This window comes from Dipodomys ordii, unplaced genomic scaffold (genome assembly GCF_000151885.1).
Source record: "Dipodomys ordii isolate 6190 unplaced genomic scaffold, Dord_2.0 Scaffold123, whole genome shotgun sequence".
Taxonomy (NCBI): Eukaryota; Metazoa; Chordata; class Mammalia; order Rodentia; family Heteromyidae; genus Dipodomys; species Dipodomys ordii.
The window spans coordinates 3,342,930-3,356,807 of NW_012267339.1; the positions used below are offsets into that span (position 1 = coordinate 3,342,930).

The 13,878-nt window shown below is 34.6% G+C and overlaps 1 pseudogene; it reads right to left on the bottom strand.

Annotated features, from left to right (window-relative positions):
* Positions 1–6,377: 6,377 nt before the first annotated feature.
* LOC105995905 overlaps positions 6,378–13,878 on the bottom strand; it is a 38,899-nt pseudogene continuing 31,398 nt past the window's right edge.

The following is a 13,878-nucleotide window of genomic DNA, read 5'->3' on the forward strand; positions in this document are numbered from 1 at the left end:
AAATAAATAAATTTAAAAAAAAAGAATTCAAAATTCATCCACAGAATTCCAACTTAACATGTGACAAAATACTACATCATCTATACTGAACTATTTTATGATAAAATTACAGATACTATAGTGCTCATCCAGATACTACCTGTCTTTGAATGTCTAATTCATTTACATTCTTCCTTTTAGGAAGTTAGTCATATATTCTTCCATTTCTACATTTAAATCAATTTTGCATTTAGTTTATACTCTATTGTTTTACAAATGCTATCTTATTGCCTATTTAACAGCTACAAAACAGAAGTACTTCATGATAACTGGACAAATAAGATAATGAGAAACAGATATTTATAAGTGCTAATAGAAAGCTGAATTGGTGAAAAATATAATCTCCAAAATATAGTAAATTAACAGGTATTTCAATAATACAGGAAAAACAACAACTACAAGCAGATATAATATTTGGCCAATGAAAGTAAAAGTAACACATTTAAAACCAGTAAAGTCTTAACTGTATATAACAGTATATCAGTTTAGTAAAAGAGATCATTAATTTTGAATATCAGAGTGTAAAAAAATTAGCTTAGCTGTTGTCACAACTTCTAAGAATCAAATGCTTCTCTACAGTGTTCCAGTCAAAAAAGAAAACAACCATAAAAAAGAACAAAAATAATAATCATCAATAGAAAATATATTTTAAATTGAAAGTCAAGCAAACAAACCACAGTACAAAATATTTTCTCACTGCTGAGAAGCATTCTTAATAGAATATTCAAACAAGAATATTTCACAATTTTATTTTAATTGAATCATTATTAAGTGACATATAAAATAATAGAAAATATATATACTGACAGGGAACCATGTGATGTTTCCAATTATATGTTATATTAATATAGATTATAATGCATACTAAGAAGTTATGGAACTAAATGATGTTAGATGTATATTTTATTTGGGTCATGTTTTTTGGGTAGTACTAAGGTTTGAACTCACGGCCTCAAGCTTGCTAGGCATGTGCTCTACTAGTTGCACCATGTTCCTAGTCTATTAGAGGCATCTTAAATTTTAAAGCAACTATTTTAACTGGGAGCTGGTGCTCTGTAATCCTAGATATTCTGAAGGCTGAGATCTGAGAATCGAGGCTCGAAACCAGCTCAGACAGAAATATGCATGATACTCTGATTTCCAATTAACCAGTAAAAAGCCAAAAGTAGAAGCATGGCTCAAGTGAGCCTTGACTGAGAGCACAAGGTACACTATTGGCACAAAAATAATAAAGTAAAATAACAATGAAATGTACAAATCGTTATGTTGAAAAACAAACTTTATAACTTTGGAAGGGGAGGGAGGCGTGGGGGAGAAGGGGAGGAGGGGCGTTGGGGGATGGGAGATGGGAAGGGATAGGAAGGGGAAACAAAGGAGGAGGCAACAATGCTTGATAAGAAATGTACTCATTATCTTGCCCATGTAATTGTAACCCCTCTGTACGGTATTTTCACAATTAAAAAAAAGAAAGAAACATTAAAAAAATAAAATAATGAAGTAACAGCTACAATTGCAATGATATGATCATCTTTTGTAATATGGAGAATTTTTTAAAAAATGCAACATTGACATTATGTATGACATTTATGTATGTGAAAGTTGGAATTAATCTATAAATATATAACTAAACACTTTGGGGTGGTATACAAATATAACCGATGTATTAACTGAAATTTGGTAGATTATAGATAGAGAGGCTAACTCACACTTCAACAAAATAAACACAAGAAAAAAGTAACTCAAAACGGGTGCTCAACATGGCTGAAATCAGGAGAGCAACTCCATTTGTAATAGCCCCACAAAAAATAAAATACCTAGGAGTTAACCAAAGAAGTGAAGGACCTCTATGATGAAAACTTTACAAACCTGAAAAAGGAAATTAAAACAGAACTAAGGAAGTGCAAAAACCTCCCATGCTCCTGGATTGGGAGGAATAACAATGAAAAAAAGGCTATCTACAAATTCAGTGCGATACTTATCAATATTCCAACCTCATTCTTCAATGAAATGGAAGAAGCAATCCAAAAATTCATATGGAACAATAAAAAAACCATATAGCATAAACAATCCTTAACACAGAGAGAGAATGGTGCTAGAGAAATATCAATATCAATACCAAATTTCAAACTCTACTACAAAGCCATAGTAATTTCCAAGAGATTCTTTTAGGGAGAAGTGAATACAATGTGGACCCCTGTCTTTAGTCTAAATCACAGAGATCAGGTTGATTTTTAAAACCTTGTATGGAAAAACATTTTCAACTCAGTGAATTATGTCTGGTCAGTTAACTCGCCACATAAGATTTATGATTGTGAATTATTAATCAACAGTGACCATGATTTGTTTTTAAAGAAGTTCTCTTTGAAATGTACCTCGATCTTGATATATTATTCAGGTTGATCTATATAGAAAAACTGGAACCAAAAGCTGTAATTGCTTTAAGAGAAGTTTTATGTGATTATTAAATTTCAAAGCCACTAAGCTTGTGCTAATCTTCCATCTAAGAGATCTAAACAAAATCACTTATGAACATTTCCTTCTTCTTCCAAAGGTTTGTTTCCTGCTTACCTTCAATTTTCTCCATAATCATTAAACAGCATGTATTGATTTTTTAGTTTTCACAATTTGATGTCCATTCATTTGAAGCAATCCACATAATTACAGTAAGAAGCATTGGAGAACACAACTGTAAGCCAGAGTGTGACCTATTTCTTTGAAGGATTTTAAAATTAGACTTTCTTATAAAAGTCACATCAGATCTTCAATAAATTTTCCCATAGCATTTGACTATTTCTAGAGCACAGTAAAAGCATATTTTCCTTTGAAAAGCAATGGCATTTATTACATGAAAAACCTGAGTGTTTTAGGTCCAAAAGACTACTGTAGATAAAGAGAGGGGGAAAATTATTGCTTTCCTTATTGCTTTAATAAAAGCTGTAGAAATTCTTTATTTTAACATCTGCACAGGCAGAAAAGAGTATATTTTTGTGGGAGTTATATGTGTGTGTGACTGTGTGTATGTATATGTGAATGTGTGTGTGTGTGTGTGTGTGTATCTGTGTGTGTGTAAATGGGAGCTCCAGCTGCTCTTAGGTTGAAGGAATCTCCATGGCAGACAGGAATTATATTTCATTTACCCTTTCGCTATGGTAAAGGAGTCAACAAGATCCAGATGGTTGTTCTGGGTGTTAAAGTATGTCTGCTTTGTAATCGCTGTCTGAGACCCAAGCCATTGCTTTACAGTGCTTAAATAATTGATTTCACCCAGCCTTCAGTCTGAACTAGAAAACTCCAAATATTTTTCCACTAATCCTTAGAGCAGGGAGCTGTTGATGATATTCAGTAGTTTTAAAATTCCTAGGTTTATGGGAAATCATAGTTTACAAGGAAATGAAAATAAAGTAACAAGAATATTATTAAAATCATAAAACATGTAGGTATATGCTGATGTACAATCAAGATGATTATTTTAGATATATACTATTTTTTGAAGAAGCACATTTCAAGAATAAATTAGGAATCCAACAAAAACATATAAAGTCATTCACATGTGATAAAACATTAGGACAATTGACCCAAAGATCAAAAACGCCACAATAAAGAGCTTAAGAGTGAAAAGACAGTCTGAATTTTACCACCAACAAAGTGACATTTGATAAAAATATATTTCTACCAAGAAAACATTCAGGATTTTCTGACTACAATTCTAACCAATTTATTCCCTGATGGAAGTAAAAATATAGGCATGTTTATTCTTGTTTATACATTAGATGATTTGACAATTTGAAAGAATTTAAGGCAGATTAGAAACTCCAGTATAAAATAAATCATTTAAAGATAGATATGACAGAATTTCCTGAAGGAAATTGGGGGAAAGTGCTCTAAGACATTTGAGTTAAGTAGAATACCATTCTGTGCAGTAAATTTGCTTGTAAGATTTTTGAGAAAGCATCTGGGAGCCGGTGGCTCATTTCTATGTGGCTCAATTGAACTATAGCATCAGCTCTGAGTGAAAAAATAAAGGAACAATGCCCAGGCCCTGAGTTCAAACCACAGCACCAGCACAAGAAACATGTTTTTGCTTTTTTGAGCATGGAAAGGATAATAAATGCATTGGATTATATTATGTTTTAGCACTAGAGTGTATTAAAATTCATCTGATATCTTTATTTCTGCTTAAAGAGAAATTGTGTGTGTGTTGCAGATAGCTTAATGGATATCCACAAATATACACATATAGATGATGTCATATAGATCTTCCTAATAGAAAATACAAAATCACAAAACTGGAGAATTCTGCATGGACACTAATTTGGTTCCTGTTATGAATAAGTTGCTTTTTATTTCATATCATAAAACAGGAAGGACTCCAGTACAATCATATAGAGTAGGAACTTTGTTGTATTTTAGAAAAAGAGAGATTCTTCCTTCACAAGTGAGGTCAATTGAAAGTAGGTAAAAATTCTTTCATCTTTTCTACATGTACCTCGACCTTAAAAAAATATTATTTTCATTTACTCTTTATCTTTATGACCAGAGCACAAAAGTCAGGGAACTAGTATGAACAGATTTTGAGTCAGGAGAGCCAAGGAAAAATAAGGCAAGGAAAATGGCTGACAGGGATTTAAAGATTCAAGCTTAAAGCTTGTCCATCTACTTTCCTTAAGATTAAGGGGACAAAGTCATTTTAGGGAAAAATAAGGCAAGATAGCCTAAGGAAAATGAGATGTGGAAAATGGCTGCCAGAGAGTCAAAGACTCAAGCTTAAAACTTATCCATATACTTTCCTTAAGATTAAGGGACCAAAGTCATTTTGGGGAAATGAAATAGGATAACTTGAAGAAACTGAGCACTGGTGAAGGCAACTCAGAAATATGGTATTTAGAAACAAAGAAGTGCCATCTTTGCTTCAAAAAGAGACAAGAGGATACATTCCTTCCTGAGGGACTCATTCCTCACCCCAAGAATTAACACTTGTATGACAGGATATATGCCTTCTTGGGAAAAATGGTTCCCCAAACTTAAGCCACCTACTCTAAAATGCAGATAGCATGGTGCCTCCTTATCTCAGGGGGAACAATCTGTTTTATGGCAGGATGCACTCTTACCTGGAAATTCAGAAAGTAACACCAGGTGTGATTAGGGCAAATACAAAGCACTGATCTTTACATAGCTTTTAAGCCAGATTCCCTGTCTTTACCCTACCAATAACACAATAGCCCAAGGAGCTGTGTGTGTGTGTGTGTGTGTGTGTGTGTGTGTGTGTGTGTGTGTGTGTGTGTCTGTGTGTCTGTCTGTCAGTCTGTGTCTATGTCTGTGTGTCTGTTTGTCTGTGTGTGTATGTATCTCCCTATGAAAGCACCCATACTCAGAGTGTGCCACTGACCTTCTGTGTGTTTGTCTGCTTTTTGTCTGTTTGTCTGCTTGCCTGCTTGTTTACTTATTCAAGCTCTGCCAAGTTTTTTTTACCATCTTGACTTGTTCAGAAATTCTTACTCTGTGATTGAAGTCAAGGACCCTAAATGAGAGTTCCTAACTTTAAAGAAAACTTCAGTTTGTCTCAGACACATACTAGTTATTGCAAATAAGGGAAACCATGGGACCTAAGATGATGTTAAGCGAAGTAAACCCCAAAATAAGGACACAAGTGGCTTTTTCTTTCTTTCTATTGCTTCTAACGTATTTATAAGGTAACATGTGATTTATTTGTTGCTTTGTATGTCCCTCCCCCATGGTATAACTCCTATATTTCACTGTATTTCACAGTTTTCACTGTATAATTTGGGGACCAGAAGGAAAAAAACAAATTGTTTAAACAGGGATACATTGTTGACCAATTGCAACAATAAGATGTATAAGATGCAATGTAGAAAAAAAATGAACTTACAATTTAGGGGTGGGGGATAGTCGTGGAGATGGGAGGGGAAAAACAAAGGAGGAGACAATGCTTGATAAGAAATGTACTCATTACCTTGCTCATGTAACTGTAACCCCTCTTTTGTACAGTATTCTCACAATAAAAATCTTATTAAAAAAAGAAAACTTCACTAAATTTTACTTTTGGGGAAAAGTATTTTTACTTCTAACACTTCTATGATAATTATACCAGCTAACCTTTCTTTTCATATAATGATAGGCAAGTGTGAACTGTCAGGTCTACCTACTTATTAGAAACAAATTAGAAAGGCTTTTGCATATTCTGCTGAAGAGATGTATTATCAACACTCCTTAACCCCCATCTTAGTTAGGTTTTTGTCATTACTGTGACCAAAATAACAAATATAAAGATTTAAAAGAGTAAGGACTTATTCTGAATCATAAATGTCCTTGTCAGAACATCATGGCAGTTTGAGACTATTTGCTGGAGGCTGTTCTTCATTCTTAGTGGCCAGGAAGCAGACTGGAGACAAGAAGAGGCCTAGGACCAAATATCTCCGGCCCCGGTTATCTACTTCCTCCAGTGATATGCCATTCATAACTTCCACCAGAACTTCCCAAAATAGTTCCATCATCTGTGGGGCAGAGCATTGAATAAGCTTGTGTGAGATATTTCATCACTATATGATAACAAGCCTACATTAGATCTATCTTGAATGTGTGAAAGGAATGTGGTCCCCATGGTAGACACGGTAGATCGGAACGGTAGATGAAAGAGTTATTTTCCTAACATAGATTCTGACTGCTAAATCTTCCTATCACTTGATGGTCTGAATTATTCATTCACTGCTTTATATTTTAGTTTTACTTTTAAGTTTTATTAATTATTGAAAAAAAGACTATTAATGTTTAAGTTCATGAAAAATAAGAAATATCTTTACTTTGGGCAACACTTTGATAAGAAAAGGCAAAAATATTTGCTCTACTTCTTCTTTCAAGGCTTCTATGTGCAAAGACAGATACATTTTAGCAGATGTAACATTGATTTGATTGATTGTTCCATGGTGATGATTGGTTGTAAGAGGAGGAGCAGTCTGTAGAGGAGAAATGAAGTACAGAGATAATGTCTCCAAATGTCTTCTGGCAGCCACCATTGCTACATAATAATAGCCTGAACTACATAATCCTGAAAAAGAAACAGGGGAAATCATGTTTTCCTTATATTGAAACAATAAAAGGAAGAAGATCCCTAAACTGCACAATCAAGTCTTTAAATAAGATGAAAACTCCTACTGTTGCAGCCCATTATCTGACAATGTTTACTTTTGAAAGAATTACAGAGCTGTCACTTTTCTTCCATTGACAGCCAGAAGTGCAGAATAACAGAGAGTCATTTGTGATGTGACTGTAAACCATCACAGACATTTGGAGAAAATGAGAAGAAACATATGACTCCTTCTACAGCTGCTTTCTAAGGAGGAAGATGTACTACACACAGAGAAGGTGTGACACAGAGAGCCGATGACTTTGAAAAGTCTCCCAAACTGGGCATTCTGTCATGGAACTCATTCCAGGGAAGCACTCTGGCCTGCCACAGGACCATCTGATGGGCCAGTGTAGATAAAGGGTAATTTCAACATCCAGGCTTTTGTCGTTCAATGTTTGAGTCTTCAAATTCTTATGTGAACAGTGGAAAGAAATCAATTTTATTGATAAAAATTGCTCAGGAGTACAATATTTGGTACTGGGTATGACCTCTCATTAAGAGTGTCTACTTTACCAGATAAAATGGAGTACACAGATTCCATTTCATGCATTGCTCTCCTTATATGTAAGCAGCATCCTCAGAAGAAGCTGAAAAACCCAGACTCAAGTACACTGATACTTGTTTTTAGTCAGTATGTGTGTTTGGATGGTTGATAATTTGTTTTATTTTGGGATGCTTGAGATCAACCCCCAAACTTGCATATAGTAGCCGAGTGCTCTATGACTGATCTACATCCCCAGGCCATTATTGTTCTCTTTATTTTTCTTTACTGAAAAAATTGATATTTTTAAATATAAATTTTAATTTGTTTTAAAATCATTTTTTAAATTATCCGGTTTATTAAAGGTATAGATAATGAGAGATTTTCCTCACACTACTGAGAATGAATACACTGTTGTTGCAATATAAACAATGAGGACCGGCAAAAGGAACAAAGGGTCAAGAAATTGCCAAATAAATCACTCAGTCCAAAGATCCACTGCTTGTAGCCTAATAAATTGTTACAGTCCGAAGATGCTAGTCATTAGCACAGTTATTTCTCTTCTTGCTCTCCGTCTCTTTACCTGGCAACACACACACACACCACAGAGCAAATCCTAAATCTATTCCTATGAATGCATGGCTAATTAAAAATGTAATACCCAGAAGCCACATAAAAATTGAAAATATATGTGAATTTAATAATAAGCAACATGCACTGAGAAGTTGTTAAATCACACAGTAAAAGAGAGAAGAGAGAAGAATTAGTAAAATAGGCAAAGGTCATCATTATTAGCATTGTGTTCAAGAATACACCTTGCCACTATAAAATCAGACTTCTGAGCCATAGTAATTGAAGATTAGGAAGAAATGCAAAGGGAAAAAGAAAAAGACCAAAAGATTGTTCTCATTCTTCTTATTAAAGAATTACTTTCAAATGTGGGAACTATGGTTTCTTTGTTAACAAATCCTATTTTCTTCTCTATTCAGGAAATAGCATGCATTTGTGCTAGCAGAATCTTGGGGTCAGCCATCAATATAAAATTATCTCTGCTCTAAACTAAAAGACCATGTGACCAGACATTAAGCAGTGTTATGGCTTTCTCTTTTATCCAAAGAAGAACATATTATTTTACAGTTAATTTAAGAGGCTCTGAAGGACTAACACATTGTGTGTGTGTGTGTGTGTGTGTGTGTGTGTGTGTGTGTGTGTGTGTGTGTGAGTGAGTGTGTGTGTTAGTAAGATAGTTTGAACTCAGGGCCAGAGTTCTGTCCCTTAGCTTTTCCTTCTTTAATTGTATTTTTCTTATATTTAAGTGGTTGTAAAAAGAGGTTAGCATTCTAAGAATCAATTTCTAAGTACATTGCATCTTGATCAATATCACCCTTAGCATTTTTCACTCAGACTGGTACTCCACCACTTAAGGAAAGTCTCTTCCTGCCTGTACCTTTAAAAATTAAATACTTTAAAAATATGTTTTATTAAATTGATGTGTGTGTTTGGAGGGGGGGTTAGTGGGGCTTAAACTCAAGAGCCTGGGTGCAGTCCCTTAGTCTATTCCATTCAGAGCTAGTGCTCAACCACTTGATCCACATTTCTCTTTTAGTGGTTCATTGAAAATAAGAGTCTCACTGACTTTTCTGCCCAGGCTGGCTTCGAACCTGGATCCTCAAATCTCAGTCTCCTAGGATTACAATCATAAGCCACTGGCACCTAGCCAGGAATCAGTGTTGTATATACAAATATTAACATATTTTAAATTGCAGTTCTTGACATGTTTCAGGTTCTATAACCTTATCCCTGCAACCAAAAGCTTTCAACTTGAGCTTACTGCCTCTAAAATAATTCATAAAAGAAAAACTGTATCAATAAAATTTTATTATGAGTGTTTCATTGTTCTGAACATATTCAATAAGGAAGACAGTTCAAATGTCAAATCAATACTGCCAAGTCACTGAATATCATTTTCATCATGCTACATTAAATATCTTCAAATTACTCAATTCATTTCAAAGATTTCCCAAGTGGGATCTCTCTTCTCAAATGCTAAGTAGTTCTAAAGTATTTGCTCTGAACTGAACCTAAAGTTTAACAAAATTTTCATATATAAAAAGATTGTTTTTGTGTATCCTTAATATTGAATGTGGGCTGTAAATAATTTTTGTTCCATTACAATTTATAAAATGAAGAAAACAATGGATTCAAAGAATTTTTGGTTCTATTTCAGTTGCATTTTAAACTGGCATGCAAGATATTAACAGGAAATATTTCCCATACCTTTCTCATTAGTATTCCTCCCTCCTAATAGCCATAGTTTGTTCTTTAGAATTCTGAGATGCCATTGGACCTGGGATTTGCCTTTGTAACTTACTTTGCTAATAAGTAAGCTTGTCAGTGTTGCATGATTATTGCCAGAAGATATAGAACTACCATATTAGAGACAAGCAAGCAACAAAGCAAATAACTTGAGAAGTTTTTTGTTTTTGTTGTTGCTCAAGATCCTCAAGTCTCCAGGTGATGTGGGGGCCAGGTATCTGGTGACCTTCTGACCTTGCATTGAAAATAACAAACACTGAGCATGAGTCCACTGCACTTTCAGGAAGCATGAAACAAGACTGAAAAATGGTCTGGGTTAAGACTGCTCAGGGCTTGAATTCTTGGCATAGCCAGCAAGTAAGTGTTAAGGTACTCAGAGCCCATTGAAGATGAGACTACACTCACTTGGGAGTGAAGACTGATTCAAAGAGTTTCCAAATTAAACTGATTTTAAATCATCTCCTCCTGAAATCTATTGTTTTCTCCCCCTCACATCTGTTGTATTCATGTGCATGTTCTCTGTCTCTCTCTCACACATACACACACATACACACATGTACATACACCCTACCTTTCATGAAACGTCAAAATAAACTGATAGTGAAAACTTAATAACCCCAACATCACCTATTTCCAAGTCTATCAGAAATGCTTCAGTAATAATAGTACAAATAAGTTTTTGTGTCTTTGCTTACAAATGAAATACGTATGTATTCGCTATTTCTGAAATGTTATCAGATCTCCTTTAAGACTAAATTAAGGTCATTTCACACTCTCAAAATACCAAAATAACATATTATGATTATAAATTTATGATTATAAATTTATTAAAAAGAATAAAAGCTGTTATAGTTTAAAACATAATGCTGGCTCTTCTTCATTTATACCATTCTTGAAATACTTTTTACAACTTAAAAGAAAAGTGCGGAATAATGTTACTATACAATATATGTCTATAAGTTTTCAGATTATAAAATGCACATGTTTTCTGTGAAATTTTGGACTAAAATGTTTTCTGGCTCTTGATCTCACATCCCAGCTGGAGCTTTAAAATTCTTGGTATGGACTTAAAAGCATAAAGAAAATAGTAATAAATTTAGTTCAATCTAAGCAAGAAATTATTCGTTTCATTCTATCTTACTGTCAGTCTATTTACTATAGATTTTGTTCTATTTTATACATTTTGTTGCAGGCCAGCTTTTCTTTAAGATATCTTAGAAAAATGGGATGTATACCGTGGATCATAAAGAATGAACTTACACCTTCAATGCTAATTTACAATTTTCATATGCACATAAATGTCCACTGAAGGCTTAAGAGCTTGAGTAATATATTTAACTGGGCATAACTATTATAGGCAAATATTTCCAAAGACTGTAATTGCCATAAGTATCAGAAACATTTGGAAAATAACACAAGCAAGTGTACTACTAACATGCCTCACCCCAATTTTTTTGTTGTTGGTTCAAGAAAGTTAGCTAGTACTACAATGTGGAGCTTGTTGTTAAAGACCCACTTGTTAAAGGCTTTCTTCTCAGCCTGTGGAGCTATTAGGAGTTGCTAGAAAATTCAGGAGGTGATTCATGGAGGAAGCAGTTAATTCACCAGGCTTTGTCCTTGTAGGAGACCTTGGGACCCTGTACCCTTCTTCTTTCTTTCTTTGTCTTCTGGTTACTGTGAGCTGGGCAATTTTCTGTATTGCACACTCCCTTCAAAATGTACTGGCTTACCACTGACTCAAAAGCAAAGGGACCAAATGACTATGTACAGAAACCTCTGAAACTATTAACAAAAATATGTTTTTCTTGATCTTCTTCATTATAGTTTTACAATAACAAAAAGCTAAGAGATATTCTGATACTCAAGTGAGAAAATTAGAATTGAAGAAAATACTTTCTGCTGGGAGCTAGTGGCCCATGATTATAATCATAGCTACTAGGGAGCCTGAGATCCAGAGAAGGGCAGTACCAAGCCAGACCAAGCAGAAAAGTTTTAAACTCCATTTCCAAAATAACTCTCAAAGTTTTGGTTCAAGTGGTAGAGCTCTTGAGTCAAATAAGTAAATAAGTAAGTGCAAGGCCCTGAGTTCAAGTCCCAGTATGACAAAAGAACGAAGGAAGGAAGGAAGGAAGGAAGGAAGGAAGGAAGGAAGGAAGGAAGGAAGAAAGGAAGGAAGGAAGGTGAGCAGAGAAGAAAGGAGGGAAAGAGGAAATAATTTTAATTTCATTATAGTACCTTCTCTCTGTGTGTGGGAAGAGTACTGGGGCTTGAACTCAGGACCTCACACTTTCCCTTGGCTTTTTCTCACAGGCTGCTAATCTACCATTTGAGCCATACTTTCACTTCCAGTTTTTTGCTAGTTACTTAGGAATAAACATCTCACAGATTTTCTGTCTTGGCTGCCTTTGAACCTTAATCCTCAGATTTCAGCCTTTTGAATAGCTGGAATTATAGTGCAAGCCAGTGTCCCCAGCTTAGAGTCTTCTTGTGAGCACTCTTGTTTCTTCATTTTCTTTTTTTAAATATATATTTTTTATTGTAAAGATATTGTACAGAAGGGTTACAGTTACATGAGCAATGTAATGAGTCCATTTCTTTTATTTTATTTTATTTTATTTGTGAACATGCTGTACAGAGGAGTTACAATTACATGGGCAGGATAATGCGTACATTTCTTACCAAGCATTGCAGCCTCCTCCTTTGTTTACCCTTCACATCCCTTCCCAGCCTCCCCCCCCATTCCCAATCTTTCCCCTCCCCCCTTCTCATTGTTGCAACAGGTCCACCTGTATCCTTAAACAACTGGTTTTTCCCCATCTCCTCCACAAGTTATACTGATATCAAATATAGTGAAAGCAGGGGTTATACTGTGGGGGAGGGACATACAAAGCAACAAAGAGATAATCTTATAAATGTGTTAGAAACACATGCATGAAAGAAAAAAACATTAAAGTACACATCTAATGGTTCATTTTCCTGACATCACATTATCTGACCTTTTCCGCTTGTAATGAGTCTATTTCTTATTAAGTATTGTTACACCCTCCTTTATATTTCCTCTACCATCCCTTTCCTCCCCACCTCCCCAACTTCTCCCTCCCCTCTCCCATCCCCTCCCTGCAAAGTTGTAAAGTTCATTTTCAACACATTGTTTTGTACATCTCATTGTTACAATGGGTCATCCTGTATCCTTATTTCAACATTTTCCCCTCCCCAAATTAGAAAAATGTATATACCAGATGCAGGGCACTAGAATCAAATACAGTGCCAACAGGGATTGTACCATGATATATACATATATATAATTTATATGTATGTATATATATTATATGTTATATATATATATATATATATATATCACATTTTCTTCTATATATAACGATTCTATGTCTCCATCAGAAAGACTTGGAAAAAATTATACTAAGTGAAGTAAGCCAGACTCAAAGAAACATAGGTCTCATGGTTTCCCTTATCTGCAATAACTAGTATATGTCTAGGACAAGCAGAAGAGATCAAAAACTATGTACATATGACCATATAACCTGGTGCTAAGCAAAATGAACCCCAAGATAGGGACACAAGAGGTTTTATCTTTGTTGTTGTTCTTCTTAATGTACTTATAATGTACTATGTGATTCTTCATTTTCTTCATAGCTAATTGTCTACTTATTCAGCAAGCATGCCTTGCTACACCTCTTTGTGTTAAAGCTTAAGGTAAAAATCTAACACAAGCTTACTATATTCAAGGAGTTTACATTTCATGGATAGAAACAAATGCATGAGCCATCTCTGCATTCAAATGCAGTAAGACTCCTCTAAAATGTTATTGGCAACCACTACTACAGTTTTTCTGGACTTGACTTTTGCTCCAGTTGTAAAGTAAGTGTCTTTTCATGGT